The sequence below is a fragment of the Cavia porcellus genome, unplaced genomic scaffold (assembly GCF_034190915.1).
Source record: "Cavia porcellus strain 051 isolate PalLab524CR breed Dunkin Hartley unplaced genomic scaffold, mCavPor4.1 scaffold_16, whole genome shotgun sequence".
Taxonomy (NCBI): Eukaryota; Metazoa; Chordata; class Mammalia; order Rodentia; family Caviidae; genus Cavia; species Cavia porcellus.
Genome location: NW_026947499.1, coordinates 30930861 through 30958498, shown reverse-complemented (window position 1 = coordinate 30958498; position 27638 = coordinate 30930861). Strand labels below are relative to the sequence as shown.

At 44.3% G+C, this 27638-nt stretch overlaps 1 protein-coding gene across 2 annotated transcripts in view; it reads left to right on the top strand.

Annotated features, from left to right (window-relative positions):
- Nucleotides 1–18079: 18079 nt before the first annotated feature.
- Nucleotides 18080–27638, top strand: part of Ypel1 (yippee like 1) — a 25337-nt gene continuing 15778 nt past the window's right edge. For both annotated transcript variants that reach the window (XR_010039769.1, XM_003478399.5), the window contains exon 1: nt 18080–18296. The gene's annotated coding sequence lies outside the window, so the exon portion shown is untranslated. The remainder of the gene's footprint in view (nt 18297–27638) is intronic.

Below are 27638 nucleotides of genomic sequence, written 5' to 3'. Positions count from 1 at the left end.
TTCATGTAGTTAGAAACCATATGGAATTTAGCCCTCTCAGACGGGGTTCTTGCACACAGCAGTATGCAGTCAAGAGACCTTCATGTCTATACACAGCTCGAGAGTTCCATTTCTGTCACTGAAATGTATCCCATTGTATCAGTTTGTTTATCCATCCAGCTATTGAAGGACATCTCAGTTGCTTCCAGGTTTTGGCATTTGTAAATAACATCACTGTAAGCATCCTGTGCAGACCTCTGTATGTATGTATGTTTTCAGCTCATTCTGGAACTCACTTGGGAGCAGGATTGTACCAGACCCAGATATTTTAAGGGAGAAATATCAGTTCCCTGTGATCTTCAGGAAACATAAGCACGGGGAACGCACATAATTCATTGGATAAAGGCAGTATTATTATCCTAACTCCAAAACCAGATAAAGATATTACAAGGCAGAGAAACTACAGACAATACATTTCAGGAACATAAATGCAAAAATGCTCAACAAAGTATTAATAAATACTACCAAAAATATGTAAAAATTCTACATCATCACCAGGGGAACGTTATAGTCTAAGAGTACAGGGCCAGGGTTATAGTTCAAGGGCATAAGCATCTACCTGGCAAGTGAAAGGTCCTGAGTTCGATTCCCTGTACCAAACAAACAAAAAAAGTCTGGGAATAAAAACTGGTGGAGGACTCAAAAAAACCTAATGTAACTGGATGTGGTGGTGTATTGCCTATAATCCCAGGTACTTGGGTGGTTAAGGCAAGGCAATTGGGAGTTCAAGGCCACCAGCCAATTAATTTAGCTAGATCCTGTTAAAAAAAAAATAAAAAGAAACAGCTTATATGAGCTATTATATCAACAAGCTGAAAAAGAAAAATCATGATTATACCAATAGATGCAAAAAAAGTTTGATACCTACTCATGGTAAAAGTTCTAGGATAGACAGGAACTTTGATAACAAACACAAGCAAAACCCAAAAACTAACACCTTCTTTAACTGGGAGAAGTTAGATCCTGCCTCCTGTAGTGGTCTGTCTGTCTCCCACTCCTGTTAAACAGTATCTAAAGAGAAAATCCATCAGATATGGTTTCCCACGTCTATAATCTCAGCATTCAGGAGGCTGAGTGAGGCAAGAGGATCATTGCAAGTTTGAGACCCACCTGGGTTACAAAATTAGTTCAAGGCAGCCTGAACTGCATAGTGAGACCCTGTCTCAAAAAGACAAAAGTAAAATAAAATAGAGAAAACCACTTCCCTGGTAGTTTATATCCAGTTAAATTATCCTTCAAAAATAAAGGAGAGAAAAAAAATGGAGAAATAAAGACTTTTAAATAAAAGCTGAGGGATTGGACCTGTAAGAAATGGTCAAAGCAGGGCTGGGGATTTAGCTCAGCGGCATAAGCGCCTGCCTTGCGAGCAGGCAGTCATGAGTTAAATCCCTGGTACCGATAAAAATGAAAAAGACAAAAGAAGAAAAAAAAAAAAAAGAAATGGTCAAAGGTTTTACATAAGGAAGGAAAACACTGTAGATTATGAGTTCAGATCTTCACAAACATTTTAAATATTCTACTCCTTTGTCTTGTTACACAGTTTTCAGTTTCTCTATAGGTGTAGTATGGTTTTCATTGCAATAATGAAATGTCTGGGGCTGGGGATTTAGCTCAGTGGCATAAGTACCTGCTTTGCAAGTGTGTGGTCGTGAGTTTGATCCCTGGTACCGATAAAAAAGAAAAAGACAAAAACAAAATATCTGAGGTTGGCTAGCTTTATAAAGAAAAGAAGTCTGTCTCTTGATGATGTTGGTTCGGCTCCAGTGAGGCGTTCATAACCTGGGAATGGCAGTAGTGGGAATGTATGGGAGGAAAGAACACATCTTAAAAGCAGAGGCCAGAGTGGGAGGGGGTGTCTTGTGACCTCTCACTACGCCCTATGCCTTAAAGGTCCTCTCTCCTCAGCATCCACACAATGGAGACCCAGCTTACAACACATGAGCATGTGAGGGACACCCAAACTGCACAGAAGGTAACATACTCCCAACTTGACCCATCTGTCCAGCTTCTTTCAAGATTTTTCTTAATCTTTTCTTCAGTGTGTATATAATATGCTTAGATGTAGATGAGTTTTTTTTTTTTTTAATTAATCCTGCTCAGTGTTCGCTACTTAAGATTCCTGGACTTGTGGTTTGGTCTCTACCATTAATTTTGGAATATTCTTAGACCATTACTCAGTATTTTTAATGCACCTTTCTCTCTTTGTCCCACAGTTCTTGGATATTCTGTTCCTCCTCCTCACCTTTTTTTTCTGTTTGATTTTTAGTTTGCTGTTTAGTTTTTAACTAAATTTTTTTAAACATATTCACAACACATTCTTCTGTGTGTGTGGTCCTGGGAACTGAACCCAGGATCTTTGTACTCCCAGCTTTTTTTTTTTTTTTAATTGAAAATCAAACTCAGGACTTCATGCTTGCCAGGCAGGTACTATGCCACTGAGCTGAATTCCTAAACATCCTCCTCCCATTTCTTTTTACTTTTTCTTTTTTAACTTTTGAGACAGGCTCCCACTAAATCACTTAAGTTGCCCAGGTTGGCAAATTTGCAATCCTCCTGCCTCAATTCCCAGAATTCTAGGAGTACAGGCAAGCACTTGGCTCTCATTAGTTGTTTTTGTTTTGTTTTTGTTTTTTTTCGTTTTTATCGGTACCGGGGATCGAACTCACGACTGCCTGCTTGCAAGCAGGCGCTTATGCCACTGAGCTAAATCCCCAGCAAAGCTAACTTTTTTTTTTTTTTTTTTGTCTTTTTCCTTTTTATCAATCCTGGGGATCGAACTCACGACTGCCTGCTTGCAAGCAGGTGCTTATGCCGCTGAGCTAAATCCCCAGCCCTCTCATTTGTTCTTTTGTCATCTCAGGTTGGCTGATGAATTCATCAAAGGTATTCTTCATTTCTGTTAGTTGTTTCTTAGACTCAAGTATTTTAGCTAGGTATGGTGACACATGCTCCTGATCCCAACACTCTGGAAGACTGAAGAAAGAGGATCACAAATTCAAGCCCAGCCTAGGTAAATTCTTGAGATTAAGCAAGAATCTCTCTCAAAATAAAAACTAAAAGAACAGGGTGTGGTAATCCCAGCTAAAACTAAAAGAGCTGGGCCTGTAATCCCAGCACTCGGGAGGCTGAAGCAGGAGGATCGTTGCGAGTTCAAGACCAGCCTGGGCTGTACAAAATGAGCTCAAGGCCAGCCTGAACAGACCCCGCCTCAAAAAGACGGAAAAAAAAAAAACTAAATAAAAATGGATGCAGGTGTACTACAAAAGAAAAAGTCCAAGCATTTTATTTTAATTCTTTGTTAAAATTTTCATCTATTTTCATTACCTATTGGTTTTGCTTGTTCTGTTTCCATTAGCTCCATAAACATCATAATCATAATTATTTTCAATCTCCAGTCTGATTGATTCCAAAATCTCTAACATATCTGGCACTAATGCTTGCTTTGTCTCTTCAGACTGTGCTTTCTTCTTTATCATGCTTTATAATTTTTGCTGAAAGTCAGAGATGATATATTGGGTAACAGAACTGAGATAGGCTGTTAGCATTAGTTTTTTATATTTTCCAGGCTAGGATTTATACGGTGCTTATTATTTGTTACAGCTATAGGTGTTAGATGCTAATGTTTCCTTTAATGTCTTTGTTTTTATCCTCTTTAGAGACTTTGGGTTTCTCTAGAGACTTTTTCCTAAATAGAATCTGAGCTTTGGAGCAGGATTTGGTAGCCTGTAGCAACCTGGGGAAGGCTGAGGTAGAAAGGTCACAAATTCAAGCCCAGCTGAGTAATTTAGTGACTTAGTGAGACCCTGTTTCAAATATTAAAAAAAGTTAAAAGGGGGCTGGGGATTTAGCTTAGCAACATAAGCGCCTGCCTTGCAAGTGTGTGGTCATGAGTTTGATCCCCGATACGGATAAAAAAGAGACCAAAAAAAAAAAAAGTTAAAAGAAAAAAAAGCTGGGAATGTAGTTCAGCAAATGCCCTGGGTTCAATCTCCAGTGCAAAAAAAGGAAAGAAAGAAGAAAGGGATGAGGGAGGGAAAAAGAGGAAAGAAAGAGAAGAGAAAGGAAACAAACCAGTTGAATCTGAGCCTTAGGAGTCTTTCCAGCTATGATCCTCTGTATTATGCAGGACTCTTGTTGACGGGTAGTAAGACATAGGAGCAGGTAAGAGGTATCAGCGTTTTAATGAGCTGCACCCCTGAGCATGACCTTCACAACTGCTCCTTGGCTGTTTTTGCACCCTGGATAAGACAGAGCCAGGCACTGGAACTGGGCATATTCCTTGGCCCACACTGGATAAAGCTCTGATGAGGTTTTTTCTCTTATTGGCTGGCCTGGTTACAGAGAATGCTCGGAGGGCACTCCTGAATGCTACCTTCTCCCTTCTAACTGGTTAAACACAAAGAGGTTTTTTCCCCAGGCTTCGCAGGTGACTCTCAAGCTCCTCAATACTCGGCCTCCAGCTGTTCAATGCAGTTAGTTAAGTGGTCTTTTAAGTCTCTCCACCAGTTCCTGGCTCCAGTGCTTCTGCTCTCAGTTGTGGCTCTGTAGTTGGATTTTAAGCATCCTTTGATGGCCCCCGTGTTAAAGGTTTGGTCACCAGCCTGTGACACTATTGAGAGAAGGTAGAGCCTAGAGGAAGGAAGCTGTGCCATTGAAGATGTGTCCCTGAAGGGGACATTGGGGTCCTGGCCCATTCCTGTTTCTTTTTGCTTCCCAACCACAACAAGGTGAGCAGGCCTTTCTACCACATAGCCTAGAGCAACAGGTCAAGTAACCATGTACTGAAACCTCTGAAACTGTAAGCCAAAAATAAATGTGTATGTGTGACACAGAGACAGATAGACAGGGAACTGAACCCAGACCCTTTGCACTGAGCCACATCTCCAGGTGTTTTGTTGTTGTTGTTGTTGTTGTTATTGTTGTTTTTAAAGACAGAGTCTCATTAAGTCACCCAGGCTGAGCTTGAATTTACAATCCGTTTGCCTCCCAGAGTGCTGGAATTAGAGGTATGCATACCACCATACCTGGCTTTTCTTTCCTCCTTCTATCTCAGACATTTTGTCACAGTAATGGGAAGCTACATGTCATTTTTTCTTTTTTTGTCTCCAATATCTGATGACTCAACTAAAAGCCTTTTATTTTCAGTTTCTTTGCTTTTTTTTCCTAGTTGTAAGAGAAAAAAAAAATGTTAGTTTCCAACTTCTTCTTTATAAACCAAAGCTGAAATTGGAAATCAACCTCTTTCTATGCCTGTTACCTGCCCAGTGCCCTCCCTAACAAGCACAACTAACCCAAGTGAGCTCACAGGTATGGTGGGAGGAAATTACTAACTCAAGGGTCCTAGGCAAAGTGAAGAGACAGGTGTTCTGCCTGAATCCACAGACCTCAGCACAGACACAGTGAGGAGGGCTGATGCCACTGGGCCATAGCCGCCATATTTGACCAGTAATAAGTCCAAAGCATACAAAGAATCAAAACAATGCAAATGCTGTGTCTCATTTCCAGATGATAGTCAGAGAATACTGTCTGCTTACACGAGGAAAAACATCCAGTGCCACTGGAAAATAAGGAAATATGACTTGAAGTCAAGATAAAGGTCTGTGTATACCTTTTGTTCTTTCTTTGTTTCTTTCTTTCTGAGACAGGGTTTTGCTATGTAGTACAGGCTGGTCTTGAACTTGCTTATGTAGTTTAGGCCAGCCTCAAGCTCATGGTGATCCTCCTGCGTTTGTCTTCTGAGTGTTGGGATTATAGGCATGTGCATAACCTATTTTGTGGGAGTTGTTTTGTTTTGTATTTCCAATGCTGGGAATGGAACCCAAGGTCTAGCAATGCTATGTAAGCAATGTACCACTAAGTTACCCTACCCACAGACCTGCAATCCTTTGTTTTTTGTTGTTCTGTTTTTTAGCGAAAGGAAAATTATAAACTCCAAATGTTGTAAAATTGAAAAGCAATATGTACCTTTTGGCATTGCTGATAATCCTGAAAAGGAATAGTCTGCCTTATGTGATTAGAACCCAAGAGATTAGGGGCTTGTTTTTATTTTTGTCTGTTTGCTTTTGCAGTACCAGCAATAAGGTCATCAGCAGCGTAAGCCCTTGAGCTTCTGATACTGTGAGCTAAATAAATCTCTTTGTAAAATTTACCAAGTCTTTGATATTGTGTTGTGCTCATCTGAGAACAGACTTTTACAGCACCGTAGTGACTTTCTAAGTTCATTAGCTTGCCAACTAATCTTCTTTTAGCTATGACAAATAATGATGATATTAACATCTTTGTACATGTGACCATTTTCTCTTTAATTATTGTCAAGGGAAAAAAATTCAGTAATGGAATTAGCCAAAACTCATCTAGTTGGGCATGGTGATGCGTGCTTGTAATCCTACCACAACTCTAGAAGGCTGAGGCAGGAGGATCACAAGTTCAAGCTCTGCCTGGGCAAATTAGCAAGACCCTATCTCAAAATAAAAAGAAAGGACTAGGGATGTATTCTCAGTGCTGAGATCCTGGCTTCAATCCCCATCTGAAAGTCCTCACATTTCTCCATGCTTTGATCCTCCTGCACTGCACACATCATACTCACACTTGTGAATGACATACTTCCCGTCCACTCCTCTGTAGGAACTCACTTATTCTTTTGTCCCACCCACCAGGAATTCCTGGAAAGCCCCTCCCCACCATATGGGCTGCTATTCTGGTCTTCCTGTCACCTTTCTCAGGCTCTGGTACAAAACTTCAAACAAAAGTCTAACACTCAAACTAATGCAACAGCCTGGCCCCCACCTGGATACAAACACAGACTCCAGAGGAGAGATAGGGGGAGTTGTTTTTCAATAGGAACAGAGATTCTGTCCTGCAGGATGAAAAGTATTCTGTGGGGCTGGAAGCAGAGCTCAGTGGTAGAGCACTTATCTAGCAGGTACGAGGTCCTGGGTTTGATCCTCAGCACCACATCAAAACAAAAACTATTGGAGCTGGGCATGGTGGCACTTACATGTGATCCCAGCCACTCAGGAAGCTTAGGCAGGAGGATCACAAGATGAAGTCCAGCCTAAGCAATTTAGTGAGACCTTGTCTAAAAAAAAAAATGTAGAACAGTTGGGGGTGTAGCTCAGTGGTAGAACATTTGCCTAGCAGAGCAAGGCCCTGGGTTTGATCCCTGTACTGCAAATAAATGAAGTAGAAAAAAGTGTTTTGGAGATGGAATACACAATATGAACACACAACATTACTGAACGCTATGCCTAAAAGTGGTGGTAAATCTTATGTTATGCACATTTTCCCACAACTTGAATAAAAATGCAAAATCTCAGGCTCCATTCCAAACTTACAACGCATTATCCTCATCTCAACAAGATCCCCAAGTGACTTGTTTAAGATTTAAGAAGCCCTGTATATTGGACACGTAGCTACTCTGAAGATATAAATTCTCATCATTAGTTAACTATTTCTAATTAAAACATGTAGTTTATTTTTCTCCCTCACTGTAGGAGGCAGGTCCTTATCTTGTACTCCTTCATTTGTACGAAAAATGGAGAAATCAAGTGGCAGCTGGCAGGCTCCAAGGACAGCAGGGTGCCATGGCAACTGCTTCCATCAATAACTTAATTTCATCTCTGCTCTTACATCTTTCTCTCCTCAGTCCTAAAGCTGGAAATTGTTTTAATTTGGAAAGAACAGAAGCTGGCTTGTGGTTGCTATACCAATGGCACCTGCACATTTCCTAATGGGCTTTAATATCATAAAAGAAACTAAAAGGAAATCATAGAAGTTTGGAGCTCAAGGGGCTCAGAGAGCTTCGTCTCAGTCCCAGACTTGGCCTTGGAGACCGCTGGTGTCAGGGAGTTAAGCGCCTGTCTATACCATCAATGGCCTAGGTTGAAGATGCTCCTAGGCCTGCGGTTTCAATCTCAGCCAACCCAAGAGATTTAGGCAAAATTTGGGGGTGAAAGAAAATCCAGAGAATTGCTTTAGGTGTCTTCCTCTCCTCCCCAGCCCCAGTGTATCTGTCCACTAGGGCTGCCATGACAGAGTCCAGCAGACTGGTGGCTTGGACAACAGGAATTCTTCCTTTTTTTGTTGTTTTTAATTATTATGCCTTTGGGGGCTGGAGATTTAGCTCAGCGGCATAAGCACTGGCCTTGCAAGCAGGCGGTCGTGAGTTTGATCCCTGGTACCAATAAAAATGAAAAAGACAAAAAAAAAAGTATGCTTTTATTTTGTAACCGACAAATTTTAATTTTTCCTTCAAAAGTTATAATTGATGTTTTCCTTAGATATGTCTTTCATATCCAAAAGTGGGGAAGAATTTGGCCCTTGACTAAAACAAAACCACAAAAAAAAAAAAGTGGGCTGGGGATTTAGCTCAGCAGCATAAGCACCTGCCTTGCAAGCAGCAGTGGTGAGTTCAATCCCCGTACCGATAAATAAATCAATAAATCAATCAATCAATAAATAAAACAAAACCACATACAAGCATACACACACCACACACCAAACTTAACTACAAGTAATCTCCCACTGTTACATTATTGCTATGAAATTTCCAGGCTGCTTTTTCTTCCACATGCTTTCTTTTGATGGCCAAGGTAGCCCATAGTTTTATGTTTACACCTCTGTTGAATGCCTCTGTTTCATTCATACATTCCTGAGGCTCCTGTAGCATCACACCATCTTCTGTCGTGGCACTTCGTAGGCTTTTATGGAGTCTGCAGCTGCCTCCCAAGGGCTTGGTAGGTACACCATGAAGTTGACTCCCGCCTCTAAGCATCGCTGCGCCAGCACTCATCCTATACTCTCACAACTACCTACCATGTTTCTGGTACAATAAACGTGCTTTGTAATAGCCCACTCGTGAGTACATGCTGACAGCACAACCCAGCCGTTCCAGTGCTCAACAAGCGCTTGCTTCTACATGATGCTGAGTTCACAGGGAGCCACACTGTCTCCCAACCCCACGCTTTCCTGGCTACACCTAAGAGCCCCAGATTCTGGGGGTTTGTTTGGCAGCAGCTTCACTTTCCACAGTTTCCTTCTCAGGTGTCACTGCTGGCATGGAGCTGGTTGAGAAAGCTTCGAACTGACAGTCTAAGAAATGATAACCATCACATGGATTATGCAGGCACTGGGGGGTATGCTGAGATATGGAATGAGAAAAGTAACCCAGATTCCTGCAAATCGGCAAATTCCAGAGCCGTGACAAAAACTGGACGAAAGCACGGAAAGCCTGCCTTCTTTTCCTAACTGTAGACTAAACAATTAACCGGCCTCAGCCATATTAAATCAGGGGAGACAGGAATTCTTGCAGTTCTGAAGGCCAGAAGTCTTTGATAAAAGTGTCAGCAGACTTGGTTGTCTCTCTGGCCTCTGCGTCACTTGTAGATGCTGTTTTCTTCCTCCAGGTGTGTGTGTCTGAGTGTCTGACTGTCTGTGTGTCTGTGTGTGTCTCTCTCTCCTCTCTCCTCCCTTCCCCTCCCCCTATACCGGGAGTTGAATGCAAGACCTTCACACTGAGCCACATGCCCAGCTGGGCTCAAATTTGCCATCCTGCCTCAGCCTCCAAGAGTACTGAGATTAGAGGAGTGCACCACCACACACTCTTCCGATGGACATCAGTCATGCTGGACTAAGACCTATGCGAATGATCTCATTTTAATTTAATTACCTTTTGTTTTTTCTTTTAAGAAAGGGTCTTCAGTGTAGATCAGGCTGGGCTTGAACTCTCTATGTAGTCCAGACTGGCCTCAGACTCACAAAACTTCGCCTCCCTCAGCCTCCTGAGTACTGGGATTACAGGTGTGGACCACCACACTTGGCTGATTTAATTCTCTCTCTCTCTCTCTTTCTCTCTCTCTCTCTCTCTCTCTCTCTCTCTCTCTCTCTCTCTCTCTCTCTCTCTCTCTCTCTCTCTCTCTCTCTCTCCCTTTTTTGTGTATTTCAGTCTGGCCAGCAACACACTATGTATCCCAGGCTAACCTTGAACTCGTAGCCATCCTCTCTCTGGTCTCAGCCTTCCGAAGGCTTGGGTTACAGGTGTGCCCCACTACGCACAACCTAATTACCCTTTTTTTGTGTGTGTGCTGGAGATTGAACTCATGACCTCGCGCTTGCCAAGCAAGCGCTTATGCCACTGAGCTAAATCCTTTGGGGCTGGGGGAACAATTCAGCGTAAGACACCGAACCGGACTGGGTACTCGAGAGGACCTTTCTAGTCTCTGACTGCAGCCCGGACTGAAGGTCCGGCTCCGTGCAGCCTGCTGCATTCCACACGGGGCTGACGAGCTTCAGTGAGCCCACCACACAATGTCCTCACCCGTCTGTGACAAACGCAGCCGACTGCCACGTTGGGCTTTAGTCGAACATCTCAGGGCAGCTGCTTCACAACCCTGGGAAGCCCCCCTGGTGCAACTCCGTGGACGAAGCTGTGTTTTTCTCAACTCAGGACTCCTTGCTGTTGCCGCTGCTCTTGTCGCAGGAGGAATGCAGACTGCGTGAAGCGCATCCTCCACCTTCCAGCAGGGGGCGCTCGTGCAGAACCAACCTCGTCCCAGGGCCCTGCCCTCGGGGCACGCGTCTTAGAGACGGGAGGAGAGCAATGAAACAAAAGTGCAGATACCCAGAGAAGGGGTGAGTGTCGAGGAGGGCAAGAGACGGGATGGTGGAGGAAAGGGCAGCTGGTCTCGAGAGCGTGCAGGAAGCTCTTCCGGGACAGGTGCGCAAGACCCTGCAGGCTGGAGGGACCAGGGAGCACTGAGAGCTGCAAGGGGCCAGCAAGGAAGCTGGTGACCCGGGAACAGCCTCCGCCTAGCTGCTGTGAGATGGTCACGAGCCCTCAAAATGTCCCGCCCGGCTGGAGAGTTGGTTTTCCTGGGCCTTGGGGTCTTTCTTACAGATAACCTCGGTGGGAATGACCACGCTAGGCAGTATTTCAGGTAGTGCTGGGTGTCCCAGAAAGCGCAACAGTGTGACTCTGGGATGGAGCTCTGGTTCGCACCCGGAGGGGCTCGGGACTAAGACTGCTCTCCTGGACAATCAGTGGCATCTGTGTGACCAAGCTTGAGTTAAAACTCTGACACCGAGGCCCAGATGAGCTCTTCCTGGCTGGTGATATCCTTGGCACACACCCGAGTCACATGGACAGTGTGGCCCTGGATTCCTGAGGGAGAGGACTACGGTGCTCCACATGAGGGTCATCCCCAGGTTCTGCCTGGTGGACTTTCCTTGGCTGCTCTCAGTCTGTTCTCTTTCCCTGTAATAAACGAGAACTAGGAGTGAGACTGCCTTCAGAGTCCTTCCAGGAAACTATGGAACCTGAGAGTGGTGATGGAGCCCCCAAATTTACAGTTGTCCGAAGGGTGGCCTTGCAAGGACTGTCTTTTCTAAATTTTGTCATCTATTACACTCTTGCTGACACAGGAAACAAGCAAGAGAGAAAAGGAGGGGCAGATCAGGGGGCCAACTGTAAGAACTCCAAGGCATGGATGTGTAGGGTATTGAGAGGGGCGACATCTGGGTTAGGGATTTAGCTCAGCGGCATAAGTGCCTGCCTGGCAAGTGTGAAATTGTGAGTTCAATCGCCAGTACAAAAAAAAAAAAAAAGAGAGAGAGAGAGAGGGGAGAGATTTGGCTTTCTTTTTTTTTGCCACTGAGCTAAATCCCTAGCCCCTCCTTTCCTTTTCTTAAGAGCAGAATATATTTATTGAGAGAAAGCTTCTGTCTGAGAGAGAGACAGGAGTCCCGAGTAAGTTACCAAAGATTCTGTCTTTTCTAGGGATATTTGTAGAATAAAACCAAGAGGTAAGATGAGTCCAAGGTTGCATGCAGGGGTGGGGGGATGGGGGCAGAGAGGAAGTTGTAAGGTAGGCATAAGTGGGACCAAACGGTGGTCAGCCAACCGAGATTAATTGCTCAGGTAGAAGTAAATCAGGAACAAATGGGGAAGCAAGTCACATAGCAAGCAGGCATGCTTAAAGAGCAGTGACTTTTCCTGTAGGGTGTTGGAATGGTGACTCCTGGCTTCCTCAGAGTGATCCACACATATATAGACTATCAAGCCCTGATGTCTGTACTTAGGGTTTGGCTTTTGTTTTAAAAGAATCAATCCGTGAAGAACAGAGGCCTGTAAAACCTGTGATCCAAGCACTTGGGAAGCTGAGGAAGGAGGATCGCTGAGAGTTCAAAGCCAGCCTGACCTACATGGTGAGTTTAAGCCCTGCCTAAACTCAGCAAGACCCTGTCTCAAAAAATAAAACAAAACAAAAACAAACAAACAAAAATAGTTAAGAGTTTGGGATGCAGCTCAGTGATAGAACACTTGCTTACACTGTGTGAGGCCCTGAGTTTGAGTCCCAGCACCACAGAAAATGAAAAGAATACAGTTGAGACAAAGTTTGCAACTTGAGGCTTCTTGAACTCTGGTTGACTCAGTCACAGGGTGCTGCCACTGGGCAGAAGGCCCCAGGACCTGCCCCAGGGGGAACTGTGGAGGGTAAGGGAGGGAGAGGAGTTGGGGAGGACTGGGTTGTCACCCATGATGAAAGCACCCCTCCCCACGACCAAGGCCTGATTTGGATCATACTGAGTTGAAGTGTCTTGTAGAGCTTTGCATGAGATTGAGCAGCTGGCTGTGTAAGCCTAGAACTCACTGAAGGGTTTGTGCCAAGGCATGGGGTGGAGAGGAGGCCAGGGAGCAGAGGACAACTTGCTAGGCAGCAGCACTGTGAGTTGTAGGATTAGGAATGGGGGAGGGCCAAGAGTGTGAGAGGTGCCCCGAATGGGCTCCTGCAGCAGTGGTTGAGGCAGAGTGATGATTGGAGCCACCAGTGGGTGGCAGATGGCTGGCCATGACCTAGCAAGATCATCCTGGATTTTGGTAATAAAATAAAAAACACAAAAGGATAGAAAATGTCAGGGCATTGCGCAAAATTAGAGTGCATATTAAATCACAAAATTTTCTTAGATATGTCACTGGATCACAATGTAAAACAATTAAACATTTTCTTGGTTGTTGTACTGGGAATTGAGCCCAGGTACCACAGAGCCACACCCCCAGCCCATTTTATTTTTTGAGACAGGCCCTCACTAAGTTGCCCGGGCTGGGCTCCAACTTGCAGTCTCTTTGCCTCAGCCTCCTGAGTAGCTTGTAACACATGTGTGTGCCACTGTACCGGGTGTAAATTATTTTGTATGGTGATAAAATATACACAGTTTGCATATCCCTTATCCAAAATGTTTGGGGTCAGAAGTATTTTGGAAAAAAAATATAAATTATTTTGGGAATATTTGCATTTATGTAGTAAGCTATCTTGGAAGGGAATACCTTCCCAAATCTAAACACAAACTTTATTTTTGTTTGTTGTTTCATTTTTTGAGACAGAGTTTTGCCATGTAGTGTAGGTTTTGTTTTTTGTTTTTGGTACCAGGGATCGAACTCACGTTCTTGGGCTTGCCAGGCAGGCACTTAAGCCACTGAGCTAAATCCCCAGCCCCAGAGGAGTCTTTTTTTAAGAAAATGATTTTTATTTTTTTTTCTAAATATGATAAAATACTTCAGTTCATGTTTTATTTTTTCAAATCTATTTATTTTTTGCTTTCACTTTAAAGTTAAAAATGAAACAAAATTTTAAATCACAATAATTAGGGGTTAACAGTGATGTATATATTATGGGGTTTTTTTGTTGTTGTTTTTTGGGGTTGTTTGGTTTCCAGGATCAAACTCACTACCTAACGCTTGACAGGCAGGTGCTTATGCCACCAAGCTAAATCCCCAGCCCTACATTGTGTATTGTTATCTTCAAATCAGTTACTCAGAGTACATTTCTGCATTTACTTTTTTTTGTACCAGGAATTAAACACAAGACCTTGCACTTGCCAGGCAGGCACTGTACCACTGAACTATATCCCCAGCCTGATCTACATTTAATTATTCAACAACACTAGCACAAACCTTTCTTTTCATGAACTTCTGTTCATATTTTAAAGTTGATGATAAAATCTCAGATTTATATAACATTTTACATTCAAGTTTTTAGGTAACAAGAACATCAGTATGGTCAAATATTTACTCAATTCACTTTTGTATTAATAACAAATTAATTAATATTTTTACAGTATTCCTAAATAGGTACAAAAACTTCTTGGCATTATTTTGTTTTAAAAGAAAACACTATTTAATAAATTATAGCCCCAAAAGTATATCAGAAAAGTATAAAAGTTTAGGGGGAAAAAGAACTTTAAAAAAAATAAAATTAAATTTAAAAAAGAACTTTTACCCATTTTTGTGGTGTGTCCTCAGTCACCATTCTTTTCTATGTATAAGAATATGATTTTTATTGTAATTAGTTTTAAGAAGGCAACATATTAACAAATTATTATTGATATAGGCTTTTCAATTTGCTCAAAATTATGCATTGTTAATGGAATGAAGCAGAATTTCCAGCTGACAAATGGATCTATGGGTAATGCCTGCGACAATTAAATTAATAATGGTAGCAATGAGAAAACTATCGACAAAGTACAACCAGGGAATGTTCATCTCAATATATGCAAGAATCTGTACTTTAAGTAAAAAAATGAGATTAAGAATACTAAACCTTAACACAGAATTTACCATTTTTACCCATTTTAAATGTATTATTCATTGCCATTAAGTACATTTACGTTGTTGTGTAACCACCCTACTATTTCCAAAATGTTTTTATCAACCCAAAGAGAAACATACAAACATTACACATATGAGATATAATAGGGCAGTGTTGTTCACATTAAAAATATTTAAGGCCAATAAGTACACACACACACAAAATACTCAATTCACTAATTACTGAAATGACAATGAGAGACCATGTTACAACCAATAGGATGGGGACTATCAAAAAAACAAAAAATTGGTGAGGATATGAAGAAACTGGAACACTTGTTCAGTGTTGGCAAGAATATAAAATAGTGTACCCACTTTCTGATACATGTGCTGCTTCAGAGTATATACCCCAGAGCATTTCAAGCACAGTTTTGAGCAGATATTCTTTTTTTTTTTTTTTTTTTTTTTTGTCTTTTTCATTTTTATCGGTACTGGGGATCGAACTCACGACTGTCTGCTTGCAAGGCAGGTGCTTATGCCACTGAGCTAGAGCCCCTTGAGCAGATAATTCTTAAACCCATGTTCATAATTCTTATACCCATTATTCACAATAATCAGAAGGTAGAAATAGCTTGACAGAAGAATACACCCAATGGAATATTCAGCTCTAGGGAGGAATGAAATTCTAGCACATGCTACAGTATGGAAGAACTTTGAAAACATTATGAGTGAAACAAGCCAGTCACAGCAAAGACAAATACTGCATGTCTCTATTTATACGAAGTACATAGTCAGAATCATAGACTGGCATTTGCCATCGGCTGGGGCAGTGGGTTACACAGTTAATGTTTAATAGAATGGAGATTATACAGATGAAGAGCTCTTCAGATGAGTGTGGTGATAGTTGCACAACATTAAGTGTATAAGTATCACTAAGTTGTACACTTAATGTGAGTAAAATGGTAAATTATATATTTGTACTTTATTATATAAAATTGCTGGGGATTTAGCTCAGCGGCATAAGCACCTGCCTGGCAAGCATGAGGTTGTGAGTTCAAACCCTGGTATCAAAAAAACAAACACCCCCCCCAAATATATATATATATATATTTTTTTTAACTGGTACTGGATTGAACTCGTGACCGCCTGCTTGCAAGACAGGTGCTTATGCCACTGAGCTAAATCCCCAGCCCTCCAAATATATTATATAAAATTGGAAAAATCTGAAAGGTTCTGGTCAGTAAGGGGTAAATATTGGGGGTCATACCAAAGACCTCTTACAGGAGAGGTGCTATGGAGGTGACAGGCAAGACACTAGAAGGGCCATCTATACTTCATGACATGTAGACTCTAAGAGAACCCTGGGATGGCTGGGCACTTAGCTCAGTAGCGTAAGTACGTGCCTGACAAGTGTGAGGTTTTGAGTTCCATCCCTGGCACCACTAGCAATAAAAATAAATAAATAAAGTACAATAATTCTCTAAGAATGATGCTAGGAACCATAACACAGAATGGTAGTCTGGTACTAAAATTTTCTAGCTAGGGGCCTGCAGAAATAGGACAGAAATCTAAGTGTCCAAACCACTACACGTAACCAGCTAGTTATGCATGTTAATTTTAATATGCACTCACCGGGGCTGGGGATTTAGCTCAGCGGCATAAGCGCCTGCCTTGCAAGCAGGCAGTCGTGAGTTCGATCCCTGGGACCGATAAAAACGAAAAAGACAAAAAATAAAATAAAATAAAATATGCACTCACCAAAAAATATGTTAAAGACTACATGAAGAAATGCCTTTCAAAAAGCAGGACATAAACCTATATAGTAGACTGGGGCGCAGCTCAGTGGCAGAACAGTTCCTAGCAAGTGCCAGGCCATTCAAGCACCACAGGAAAAAAAATCACGCACACGCACACACACACACACACACACACACACACACACACGCTTTGATTGACATCAAAATTAGGATTTATTTCCAACGGAGGACAGGCTGAGAAAAGATATTTGCAATAGGAAAAACATGTATATATAAATAGCTTAACATTTAACAGAATGGAAGCAGCCTAACCCAGTGTATTCCAAGGTTTGAGGCCAGCTTGGGCAATTAATGACACCATGTATCAGAAACAAAACAAAACAATAGCTGGGCAATGACCCATACCTGTAATCCCAGCACTCCAAAGGCTGAGGCAAGAGGATTGTTGTAAATTGAAGGCCAGTCTGGAATGCTACATGTCTCAAAAAAACAAAACAACTAAAAACCAAACAAAACACTCTGAGGATGTAGTTCAGCGTTTCAGGACTCATGGTCTCAGTCTCCAGTGGAGTGGAGATGGGAGTAAAAAAAGGGAAATAGGGAGAAGTAGATGAGGAGGGAGAAAGGTTTGTGGAAGCAGAGAATTGGGGAACAGTAGGAAGAATCGCTAAAGAAATGACGATTGTGGGGCTGGGAATTTAGCTCAGCGGCATAAGCGCCTGCCTTGCAAGCAGGCAGTCGTGAGTTTGATCCCTGGTACCGATAAAAACGAAAAATACCAAAAAAAAAAAAAAAAAAAAAAAAAAAAAGAAATGACGATTGTGTAACAGGCTATCAGCCCTAATCTAAATAATGACTCAGGTGTGCAGCCAGCTACACAGAGACCTTCACAAATACAATGCATTGCAACACCCTGAGGACGCTAGCATGTATAAAAATGTTATATACATTGTGACCTCAACAGTGAGTTTTTAAATTGTGCAATGTAAATGACAACTGAGGCATGCAGGGGAGGCCGTGGGCTGCCCAGTGGGCTCCTGCTGGTCGGATTTGGGGCTCTGGAGCAGAGGTAGGGTCCAGGTGCAGAGCTGAAGGTTCTCACGTGTAAGTGGGTCGCAGAGTGGCTTCGAGGGTCCCGAGAGGGTGGTCGAGGTGGGACCGTGAGGACGACCCCGCACTCTGGGGAACCGCGCCCTTTCGCCGGCGCCCTGGGAACGCGCCCGCCAGCGCTTACAGGGTGGACACACACTGTGCCGGGACACTGAGCGCCTCCCCCACAAGCCCTGCCGGTTCAAGTCCAGCACGTCCTGCGCTCGCCACACGTCCCGAGTCTAGAACCCGAGCGGTTCCTGGGGCGCAGACGCCCCCTACACAGGAGAGGCAGGCTGGCCTGGCAGAGCGCCGTCTCCGGGCCAACCTGCGCCTGCGTGCGGTACTCCTCGCTGAGCCCGCCCCGCGCCCAGCCCGGCGCGCGGCCCCGTCCCCGGTACCTCGGCCTTCACAGGCTGGCTCCGAGGCCGCGCCCTACCGGCCAGCCAATGGGAGTGTGGCGCGCCCCGCGGCACGTGCACCCAGCCCCACCCGGCCTGGTGGGAGCGAGCCGGGCCTGTGGCGCGGAGCGCGCGGGGCGGGTGCGCGCGATAAGGGCGGGGCGGGGGCGGGGAAGGGGCGGAGAGACGCGCTGATTGGCCGCTGCCGCGTTCCGAGGCCACTGACGGCAACTGGGCCGGGCCGCGGCTCCAAAACAAAGGGCAGGCGGCCCGCGGGGCGGTGGCGGGAGGATGCCTCGCACCCTGCCGAGGCGCCAACGGCCGCAACGCGCCCCGAGCCGCTCCAGGGCCGCCTGAGAGCGGAGCCCGCGCCGACTGAGGCCCGGGCCGGATGGGCGCTGCGGGTTGGGGCGCGGACCGCCGACGGCGGTGAGTACGAGCGGCCGCGACAGCCGCGCGGGCGGGCTCTGGGCGGCGACCCCGGGCTGCGGGGCTGCGGGGCCCGCAGGCACCTGTTGGCCTCCGCGCGGCGGGGGTGCGAGCGCGGCGGATCCGCAGACTGTTTAGTTTTGGTGTTTTTCGTTGTGTTGATAGTGGGCACACTCCCTTTGGGAACAGATCGCGGAGCCAGACCTTTTTCACACCCCTTTCTTCTGTCGTCCTCCCTGCCTGCTGCCGCCCACAGCCCACCATAGAAAGATTTACAGAAAATGAAGTGGGCGTTCAGTGATAGCTTTTTCCCTCCAAAGAAAGAAATGCGATTGGGGAGGGAAATAAGGACAAAAGATGTCACCAGTAAAGGACTGTTTATTAACAGGGGACCTATTTTCAAGTTGCTCACATGAGGGTCGTGACTACAGTGAGCTGGCTTCATTGTTTACCACTTGTGCCATTAGAGTTCACTAAAGCAGACATTGCAAAAATCTGAGCTTCAGGAACCTAGTAAGATCCCCAACCTTATGGCTGTTTAGGATTGACCTCTTTGATGTCCAAATTCTGTCCTCAGTTCTAGGTAGAATTCAAATCTGAAGTTCTTATTTTGGATAGATGCTAGACATGAAAGACAACAGTTTTTCCCATCCCAGCCCTTTCAGTTCAGTTGCCTTTCTTTTTCTGTATAAAATGTACCCACAGTAACCTGCTGTGACTTGGCCAAGAATGTTATTCTTTCCACACCAGCCCCTCACTCCTTCCCAGGCAGCCAAGTCAGGATTATTTCTTTCAGGTAACCTTTGTAGGCGCTTCACCTGAGCAAGCTGCTCTAACCGCTCACGCTCACGTGTATACCATACCCTTTGGCCCCTGTTGTGTTCTTAATAGGTGTAACAGATGTTTGCCAAGCTCATCCAGGGTGCCACCGAGTTTTACAGATGCATGCTAGTCCCCCATCCTTACTGTGGGCTCTTGGGGGACAAAGGTGGCATGTTTGAGGAATGCTGATATTCAGGATCCTCTAGACCCTTGTTCCCCTTCACCTTGTGACCCATGTGGTTAGAATGCCTTCTGCTTAAAGGACCAGACCAAAGCCCTTGCTGCCTTACCACAGATACATAGCAGGGTCTGGCCTTTACTTGACACACATACAAAAATACTTGAATGATCTTAGTTACCAGTCTTAAAAATAGTGTTTACGTTTTTGGTTTGTTTCATTTGGTTTGATTTGGAGAGGGAGGGCTGGGGATTGAACCCAGGGCCCTTGCATTGAGCTACATCCCCAGCCCTTTTGTGTTTAGTTTTTTTGTTTTGAAGCTGAGTCTTGCCAAATTGTCCAGGCTGGGCTCTGAGTGACTATTCCCTTGTCTCAGCCTGTTCAGTAGCTGGAATTACATACAGGTGTGCCACAATGGCTGGCTTGTTTTCTAGTGTGAAGCACTGAAGTTGCTAAAGCTGTTTCTTTATGCTGAAGCCAGTGTACTTTCGTGTGTGTGTGTGTGTGTGTGTGTGTGTGTGTGTGTGTGTGTGTTTATCGTTATTAAGTTTTGGAGCTAAATCCCCAGCCCCAAAACTTTTCTTTTTTTCTGCTTGGTACCGGGGATCGAACTCATGACCGTGTGCTTGCCAGGCAGGCGCTTATGCCACTGAGCTAAACCCCTGGCCCCTAAGCCAGTGTACTTTCAACATCCATCGATTCTTACCTGTCTTTACCACAAAAAAAGAAAAAAGTCCTCCTGCTTTATTCTGTTGTGATTGATTAGTCGATTGATTTACAGTGCACCCAGCTCATGAATTGTAGGTAATGCACACCAGCTCTGAGCCATACCCCTGGTCCAGGTCTCTTTATTTTATGGTGGTTGTAGTTGTTGGTACCAGGGATCAAACTCAGAACTGTGCATTTGCCAGGCAGATGCTGTACCACTGAGCTATATCCCTGGCCCTAGGTCTCTTATTTTAAAACTATTCTCTGATACTCTTTATTAAAGAGATATATTAGGTTTGTTTGTGTCAGAGTCATTAGATCTGATAATCTCTAAGGACTCTAGGGAATTTTCTTTTTCTTCTTGATGCTAGGAATTGAGCCCAGAATGTTCCTTATACATGTGCTCTGCCACTGAGTTACCTTTCCAGGTGGGAGAATTTTGATGAGTGATAATTGGAGAAAGTTCTGAATGACCAAGACATGGAGAGCTAAGGATTCCTGGGAGGTCAGGGTAAGATGCATTCAGAAAAAAATCAAGGAAAATCAATTCTGCCAGCTCAGGGATGTTCTCCTATGACAGAGACACTGGAATTCTTCTGAAAACCCATCTGCAGCTGATGATAAAATGAAAATTGTAGAGCTAACCAGCTGTTGTCACCCAGGAAAGAGTTAAGAGCCCCCATCCTGCCATTATTTAGCCACCTCCAGGCACTTGCAAGGTCTTGGGACCAGGGCCAAGGGTCTGTGAGGTGTTGAGTTTGCTAACCATCCTGTGACAATGACAGCATGCTGCTATCATGTGCCACTTGGCAAGAATTTAAACTTGACTGAGAATTACTTCTCTCCAATATTTTGTGAATCTCTGGACCACCCTGTGAATTGCATATTACTACCATCTTACACATTAGCTAACAGAGATTGATTCAAAGACCTAGGAACAACAATATGTGAATCAAACTCTGGGAAGCCCCTCACAGAGTAAAAGCCGCCCCTCCCCCACTTTGTTTCCAGTGATAGCATCCTGCCAAATATCACCTGCCTTCTGACACACTTGGATAGCTCCCCTGAGTACTGAGACTCTTTTTGGTTTCCCTTTGTATCTTTGAATTTTCCCTTGCCATAAGAAAGGTCTCTGAATGTTTGTACTTTATTTAGCAAGTGATTAAATAAAATAGCTTTAAATTCCCAGCCTTTTTTCTTTCACTTCAGTTTTCTGGGGGAACATTTTGGGTTTTTCCTGCATCCTCCCTCTTCTTGATGTTTGCAAGGAAACTAGGCTAGGACTATAGCTGTGGGAAACATTGTTCCTAATGTAGAAATAGATATATGTTGCAAATTCTTCCAAAAGAAACATTGAAGCTAAGGGCAGTGATAGATGCCTATAACCTCAGCACTCAGGACACAGAGGCAAGAGGATTGCCACAAGTTCAAGACCAGCTTGAGCTACATGGTGAGACCCTGTTTAAAAAATAAAACAAACAAGAAAGAAAAAAAAGGAAAGGAGAGAATGAAAGAAAGGCTAAAATTGGAATCAGAACTGAACTGGTAAAAAAGAAAAAGAAAAGGCTAAATTGTAGACAGATTATCAGTAGTCTTGTGGGAGGTGGAGGATGCAGGAATTGAGCGTAGTTGGGGGAGAGATGGACATGGATGTGTGGGTCTGGAGGGCGGAAGTGTCTGGATCACTGGGCGGTAGAGGTATGGATTCCCTTGGGTTCACCTGTTACTTCCTGTGATTCCGCGCAACTTAGAATAATGCCAGTGCTGGCCTTTAGGCTCTTTGGGAGCTACCGTTCTTTACCTTGAACTGGCAGTTTCTTCTGTAGTTCCTTCTCTGCTATGGCAGTGGTCTTTTTACCTTTTTAATCCCTAGGATAGTACCTTACAAGTGAATGCTAGAGCGGTATGGCCAGCAGGGAGCCTCCTTTTTACCTGGGGGCTGGAGAGCTGTTGGAATGAGGTAGCCCTGAAGGAAGGAGAAAGGCCTCTTGTCACTCCACACTCAACTCTGGGGTCGCCTCTTTCTCCCTAGGAAGATGGGACTAACGTCCCCAGTGTATGTAGGCTGCCTGGGGCCCTTTCGTTTCCCTTCTCCTTCCTTCCGTCCTTTTAGTTTTGAGACAGGATCTTGCTGTGTAGCCCACATTGGCCTTTAACCTGCAGTCCTCCTGTCTCAGTTGCTCTAGTGCCAGGATGACAACCGTGCGTACAGACACCATGGCTTACTGTGTTGTGCCTTCTAGGGAGTGCTGAGTCCCTCTAGGAGCCTGAGAAGTACGCATACTTTGCATGGTTTGGGCAATATTTTTGTCCCCTGCTTCCTAGAACTCTGTCCACCAGGCACACCAGCAGCTTACTGTCCAAGTCCAGTGGACACTTTGGTTCTGGTCTGTCTTTGCAGCCTGTGACACTGAGGTGCTTCTGTGGTAGCCTCTTTTCATCTTGTTACAACCCAAAAGGTTCTAGGGGTGAAGAGGTTAGGAAGGAAGGGCCCACCTTGGCTGCAGGGGAAGATGAGAAAGCCATAGGGCTGCCAGGGGCCTGCGTGTTGGGGTGGAGAGGCTCAGCTCAGACAAAGGAGAGCCTGCATCCATTAAGTGTCAAAAGCTGCTGGGGTTTGGTTTTTATTTCTCAGTGTTTCTGTCTTTAGAAGTGTGGTAACTGCACCATATGGACATGGGCCTGATTCACAGTCTCTTAAAATAGTTTTATGTGCTTTATATTTTAGGAGAAACTTCTAGAAACTAGAAAATTGTTTTGCTTGAAAACCTTACCCCATGGCCCAGGGATTTAGCTCAGTGGCATAAGCGCCTGCTTGGCAAGCATGAGGTCATGAGTTCAATTCTCAGTAACACCAAAAAAATAACAATAACAAAACCTTTTTTTTTTTGTCTTTTTCGGTACCAGGGATCGAACTCACGACTGCCTGCTTGCAAGGCAGGCGCTTATGCCGCTGAGCTAAATCCCCAGCCCCAACAATAACAAAACCTTACCCCACATTACTACAGGTGCTGTCCAGACTCAGGGGCTCACAGTGTCTTGCAGTAGAAACGATTCGCTTGCATTGTCTAGTGTTTGCTGATCAGTGATTTAAAGTGGTTCCCGATTCATCAGTAGAGCTTATTAAAAGCCCATTCATACATTGGTTGCTTGAAAACTTAGCCCTGATTTACCCAGTGCACTAGCCAATGTCTAATTTAAAAGCTAAGCCAAGCAAGGTGACACACCTCTGTAGCCCTAGCATTCTGAAAAGTCAAGACTGGAAGATCTAAAGTTCTAGCCCAGCCTGGGCAACTTAGCGACTTAGTGAGATCATGCCCACCACCCCACCAAAAAAAAGGCTGGCCCTAGTGCAAAGGCCCCAGGTCAAACGTTAGTACTATCAAAATAATAAATAAATAAATAAACAAACTCTGAGTTATGTCAGGTCCTCTTTGAGTGCTGGTAAAAGGATGCTGGTCAGGACTGAGATAGCCTGAAATTTAAATTTGCATGAGACACAGTGAATCATCACTCTGCCTTAGAGGTCATGGCAAGGAGGGGCCTTGGATGCTGGAACCCAGGCGGGCTCTTGGGCTCCGACTCCTAGAGGGCAGGGCCTGCCAGTGAAGACCTACAGATAGGGTGAGTGTGAGATACCCAGGAAGCAGTGAGCCTCTTCGGGTCAGGAGTTGAAGGCTTTCTTGTGATTGTGGTGACCTCTTGTGATTACTGTGCATGGCCTTTTGCTGAGCAGTTTGACTAACTTGGTGTCCCCCCTCCCCCCAGTCTAAGTGAATAGTGTCACCTCTGTTCCAGGGAAGGAGGCTGAGACTCAGAAAAGGTGGGGATGAGAGGAGCTGGGCTTTGAGGATGTGGTCACCTCAAGGTGCTTGTCACCTTGCTATGGGCACAACCAAGAATGGAAAAGAAATACGTGAAACAAACACCTGGCCTTGTCCTCGCTGTTGCCCCTGGGATAGTGTCCTTTGTGCTTGGAGAGCAGTTGTCAGGAACAAATGGGGAATGGTGGAAAATTACAGCACAGGGGCTCCTGGGGCAACACAGGGTGGGGACTAGAGGCTGGTCATCACTGGTCCTTTGTGACAGGAGTGTGCTATTTCCTGTCCCTCACACTTGTACTTAAAGGGTGACCTCTAGGGTCTTTACTAACCTCTCCCAGCATGTTGCTTCTCAGGGCAGGTGGGCCAGCTATTTCATGAGAAGCTGACTGGCACTTCTACCTGGACATTTGGAACCTCGTAGTCTCATATGGGCACAGACCAGCTGGCAGCAATGCCAGTTTCTTAGGTGGCCTGAGAGTTTGCACACTATACGGTGTGCACACATGCCTGTCTATGCAAGATTCTTATTACTCCAAGGGGGCCTCAGATTTAATCTCTGGATTCAGACTGACCAGCAAGCTGAGGACCTTGTACCCATATAGAGAAAAACCCTTCCTAGAGTCTCCTGGACCTCAGGCCTTAGTGCTGGCACTCCCCAGATGGGCCGGTGGAGGCTCTGGTTTGTGCACTGCTGTTCGGAGATTGTGATCCTTGACTCAGGGATGTGCAGGTCTTGATGAACTTGTAGTGATGCCCTGCACTCACAGAAGCCCAGGATCTTGTACTGCTCAGGCTGGCCTCAAATATCTAAGCTTAAGTGATCTTCCTGCCTCAGCCTCTTGGGTAGCTGCAGCTACAGTTGTGCACCACCACGCTCTAGCCATTCATGTTTTAAACAAGCTTACTGATGCTTAGCAGCCACTTCTCTAATATAATAGCATCTTTTACTGTTTACTTTTTCATTGTTTCTTTGTGAGAGACTCTCCTGTCACTTTTTGTTCCTCAAACATTTAAGCCCTTTTATGGGCCAGAGCACTAAGCAGTGAATTTTTCTACTACTTGGGTTTCATAAAGCTACCTAAGAACTTTCAAATTTTAGTTTTAGTGAAAGATTCTTATAACCACAAAATAGTGTTATTTAAGCAAAGTATGCTGTGTTTGGAAGCAGCAAATGGTCATGTGTGGTTAGAAAGTTCCTGAGTATCAAGAGGAACCGCTGACTGCCTGGCCTGTGGACCGGGTTGGTGCCCCCCCCCTGAGGTGGGAGGCGCTCTCGCCTTCCTGCATCTCTCTCTCCTTCCCTCCCTTCCTCTTTAACTCTCCTCCCTGGGGATTGAACATGCTTGACAAGCATTCTCCAAGCACTGAGCTGGAGCTGCAGGCCTTTTTAAAAAATTTAAGCCAAGGTTTCACTGAATTGCCCAGTCTGGCCTCTGACTTGTGATCTTGTCTCAGTCTCCCAAGTTGCCCATCACATCTGGTAGGAGACTCATTTTTGACTTAATAGTATATCCTTTCGCCATCTTTTTAAAAGTACTATAAAGGCCAGGTATAGCTTAGTGGTAGAGTGCTTGCCAGTCGTGGGCAGGGCCCTGGATTTGATTATCACTATTTCCTTATGATAAGATTATGATATTAAACACATGATAATAAAGATTAATAAAATGAGTATCTGTGAATTCATCAGCAACTTAAAATCCTTCTAGGCTTTATCACCCCTCCATCCCCAAGGCTGTTGCTTCTTCTGCCCTGGCTGTCACGCCAAGCAAAGGGCCTCAGGTTCTGAGTGTCTCTGATGAAGGGATGAGAGATGTGTGCTGGGGACTGCACGAGCACGGGTGGCACTGGTGTGGGGGTGGGACCAGGGGAGCATGAGCCCTGCCCTGTCCTGGAGCTGTGGTTACTTGGAGAAGATGATCTGCAGTTAGACATTTATACCAATTTAAAATTTAGAATAAGTAGAACATTCTTGGCAAATTGTCACTTGAAAGCTCACTGGCTTATATGTCTTATGTGTAATACAGAGTCATTACTCAGTAATGGGGGGTGTTGGTTCCAAGACCCCCCCAGGACCACAGAGTCCCATATGCATCAGTCTCTCATGTAGCTTGGTGCATCATTTCCATCTATCCTATGAATACATTCTATTACAAACATGTTTTTCTTCTCTTTTTTTCAGCAGTCCTGGGGGTCAAGTCCAGGGTCTGATGCATGCTGCCAACATGCTTCCTTACACTTTAAATTATTTCTAGATTATATATAATACCTACTACAGTATATTGTTCACACATTACTTCATTTGAATGGATTTGGCTTATTACTGAGCATGTGGCAAATTCAAGTTTAGTTTTTTGAAACTTGGAACTGAAACTACCCTTGTAATGCAATATGTCCAGTCTGCTATTACTGAACCTGTAGATGTGGAACCCACAGATATGGAAGGCAACTGTACCATATTTATCTTATGGAATGCTAGTTAGCCTTAAAAAAAAAAGTTTGCTCGTTTGCATTGAACAGTAACATGAATGTACCTTATAGACATTAGGGTAAGTGAAATAAGCCAAACAGATAACTGCATGATTCCACTTATGAGTTCCCTAGAGAAGTCAAATTCACAGAATCAAAGACTAGAATGATGGTTGTCAGAGACTGGGAAAGATGGGAATTTACTAAAAGGGATAAAATTTCAGTAACAGGAATAAGCTGTGGAGATCTGCTGTACAGCATCATACTTACACAACATACCATGTGCTTAAAATTTGTTAAGAGGGGGGCTGGGGATTTAGCTCAGTGGTATAAGCGCCTGCCTTGCAAGCAGGCTGTCGTGAGTTCAATCCCTGGTACCGATAAAAAGGAAAAAGACACACAAAAAAAATTTGTTAAGAGGCTAGCTCTCATGTTAAGTGATTTTTTTTTTAAACCACAATTAATAAGAAAAAAATCCTGGCTGGAGATGGTGGTGCATGCCTGCAATCCCAGCACTTGGGAAGCTGAGGCAGGAGAATTGTGGTTGGAGACCTACCTGGGTGACAAAGTGAGCTCAAGGCCATCCTAACTGCATAGTGAGATCCTCTCCCAAAAAAGACCAAAAAAAAAAAAAAAAAAAAAACAAGGGGGGAGTACCTGAATTCCAATCTATAAAGTATGCAGTAACTCAAGGCAAATAAAATCTAATCAAATGTAAAGTTTTGAGGCTACATGTGCAGTCTTGCCCTTGAATCTGAAGAAACCCAAGGAAAAAAATTCAGGATTGGCATGGCATGATTTAATAGCCTATTGTGGGGAAAAGAGTGAGATTTTGGGGAATCACTAATTGGAAACATGCAGTGTAATCTGATTTCTTTGGGAGTTCTTTCTGTTTATTTGTTTGTTTTTGTCTTTTTGAGACAGGATCTTGCTACGAAGTTCAGGCTGGCCTTCAGCTCACTTTAGGCTGGCCTTGAACTCACAGTGATCCTCACGTTTCAGCCTCCTGACTGTGCCACCACCTGGCTCTTTTTCAGGAGTTCTTAACACATGGTTGTGAGGGCTATTTAGGAAAGAATCTTCATTTTAGAAGATAGGAATGTGTGCGTATATACCTTGTACAGACCTTTGTCTTGCTGTGTTCCCTCTGTTGAGAAATGTAGCCAACTATCAGTTTTTGTTTACAGTATGAGTTTTCATTTCCTGCAGATCCCTTGCAGGACTGGTCCTCCCTATTTCTTGGAAATCCTATACTTTTGCATCTAAGCTGCAAAACCATCTCTGCACTCTGATGTCACCCATGCACCTGTTACTGGGCTCTCTTCCATGCAGCACTGACTAGCC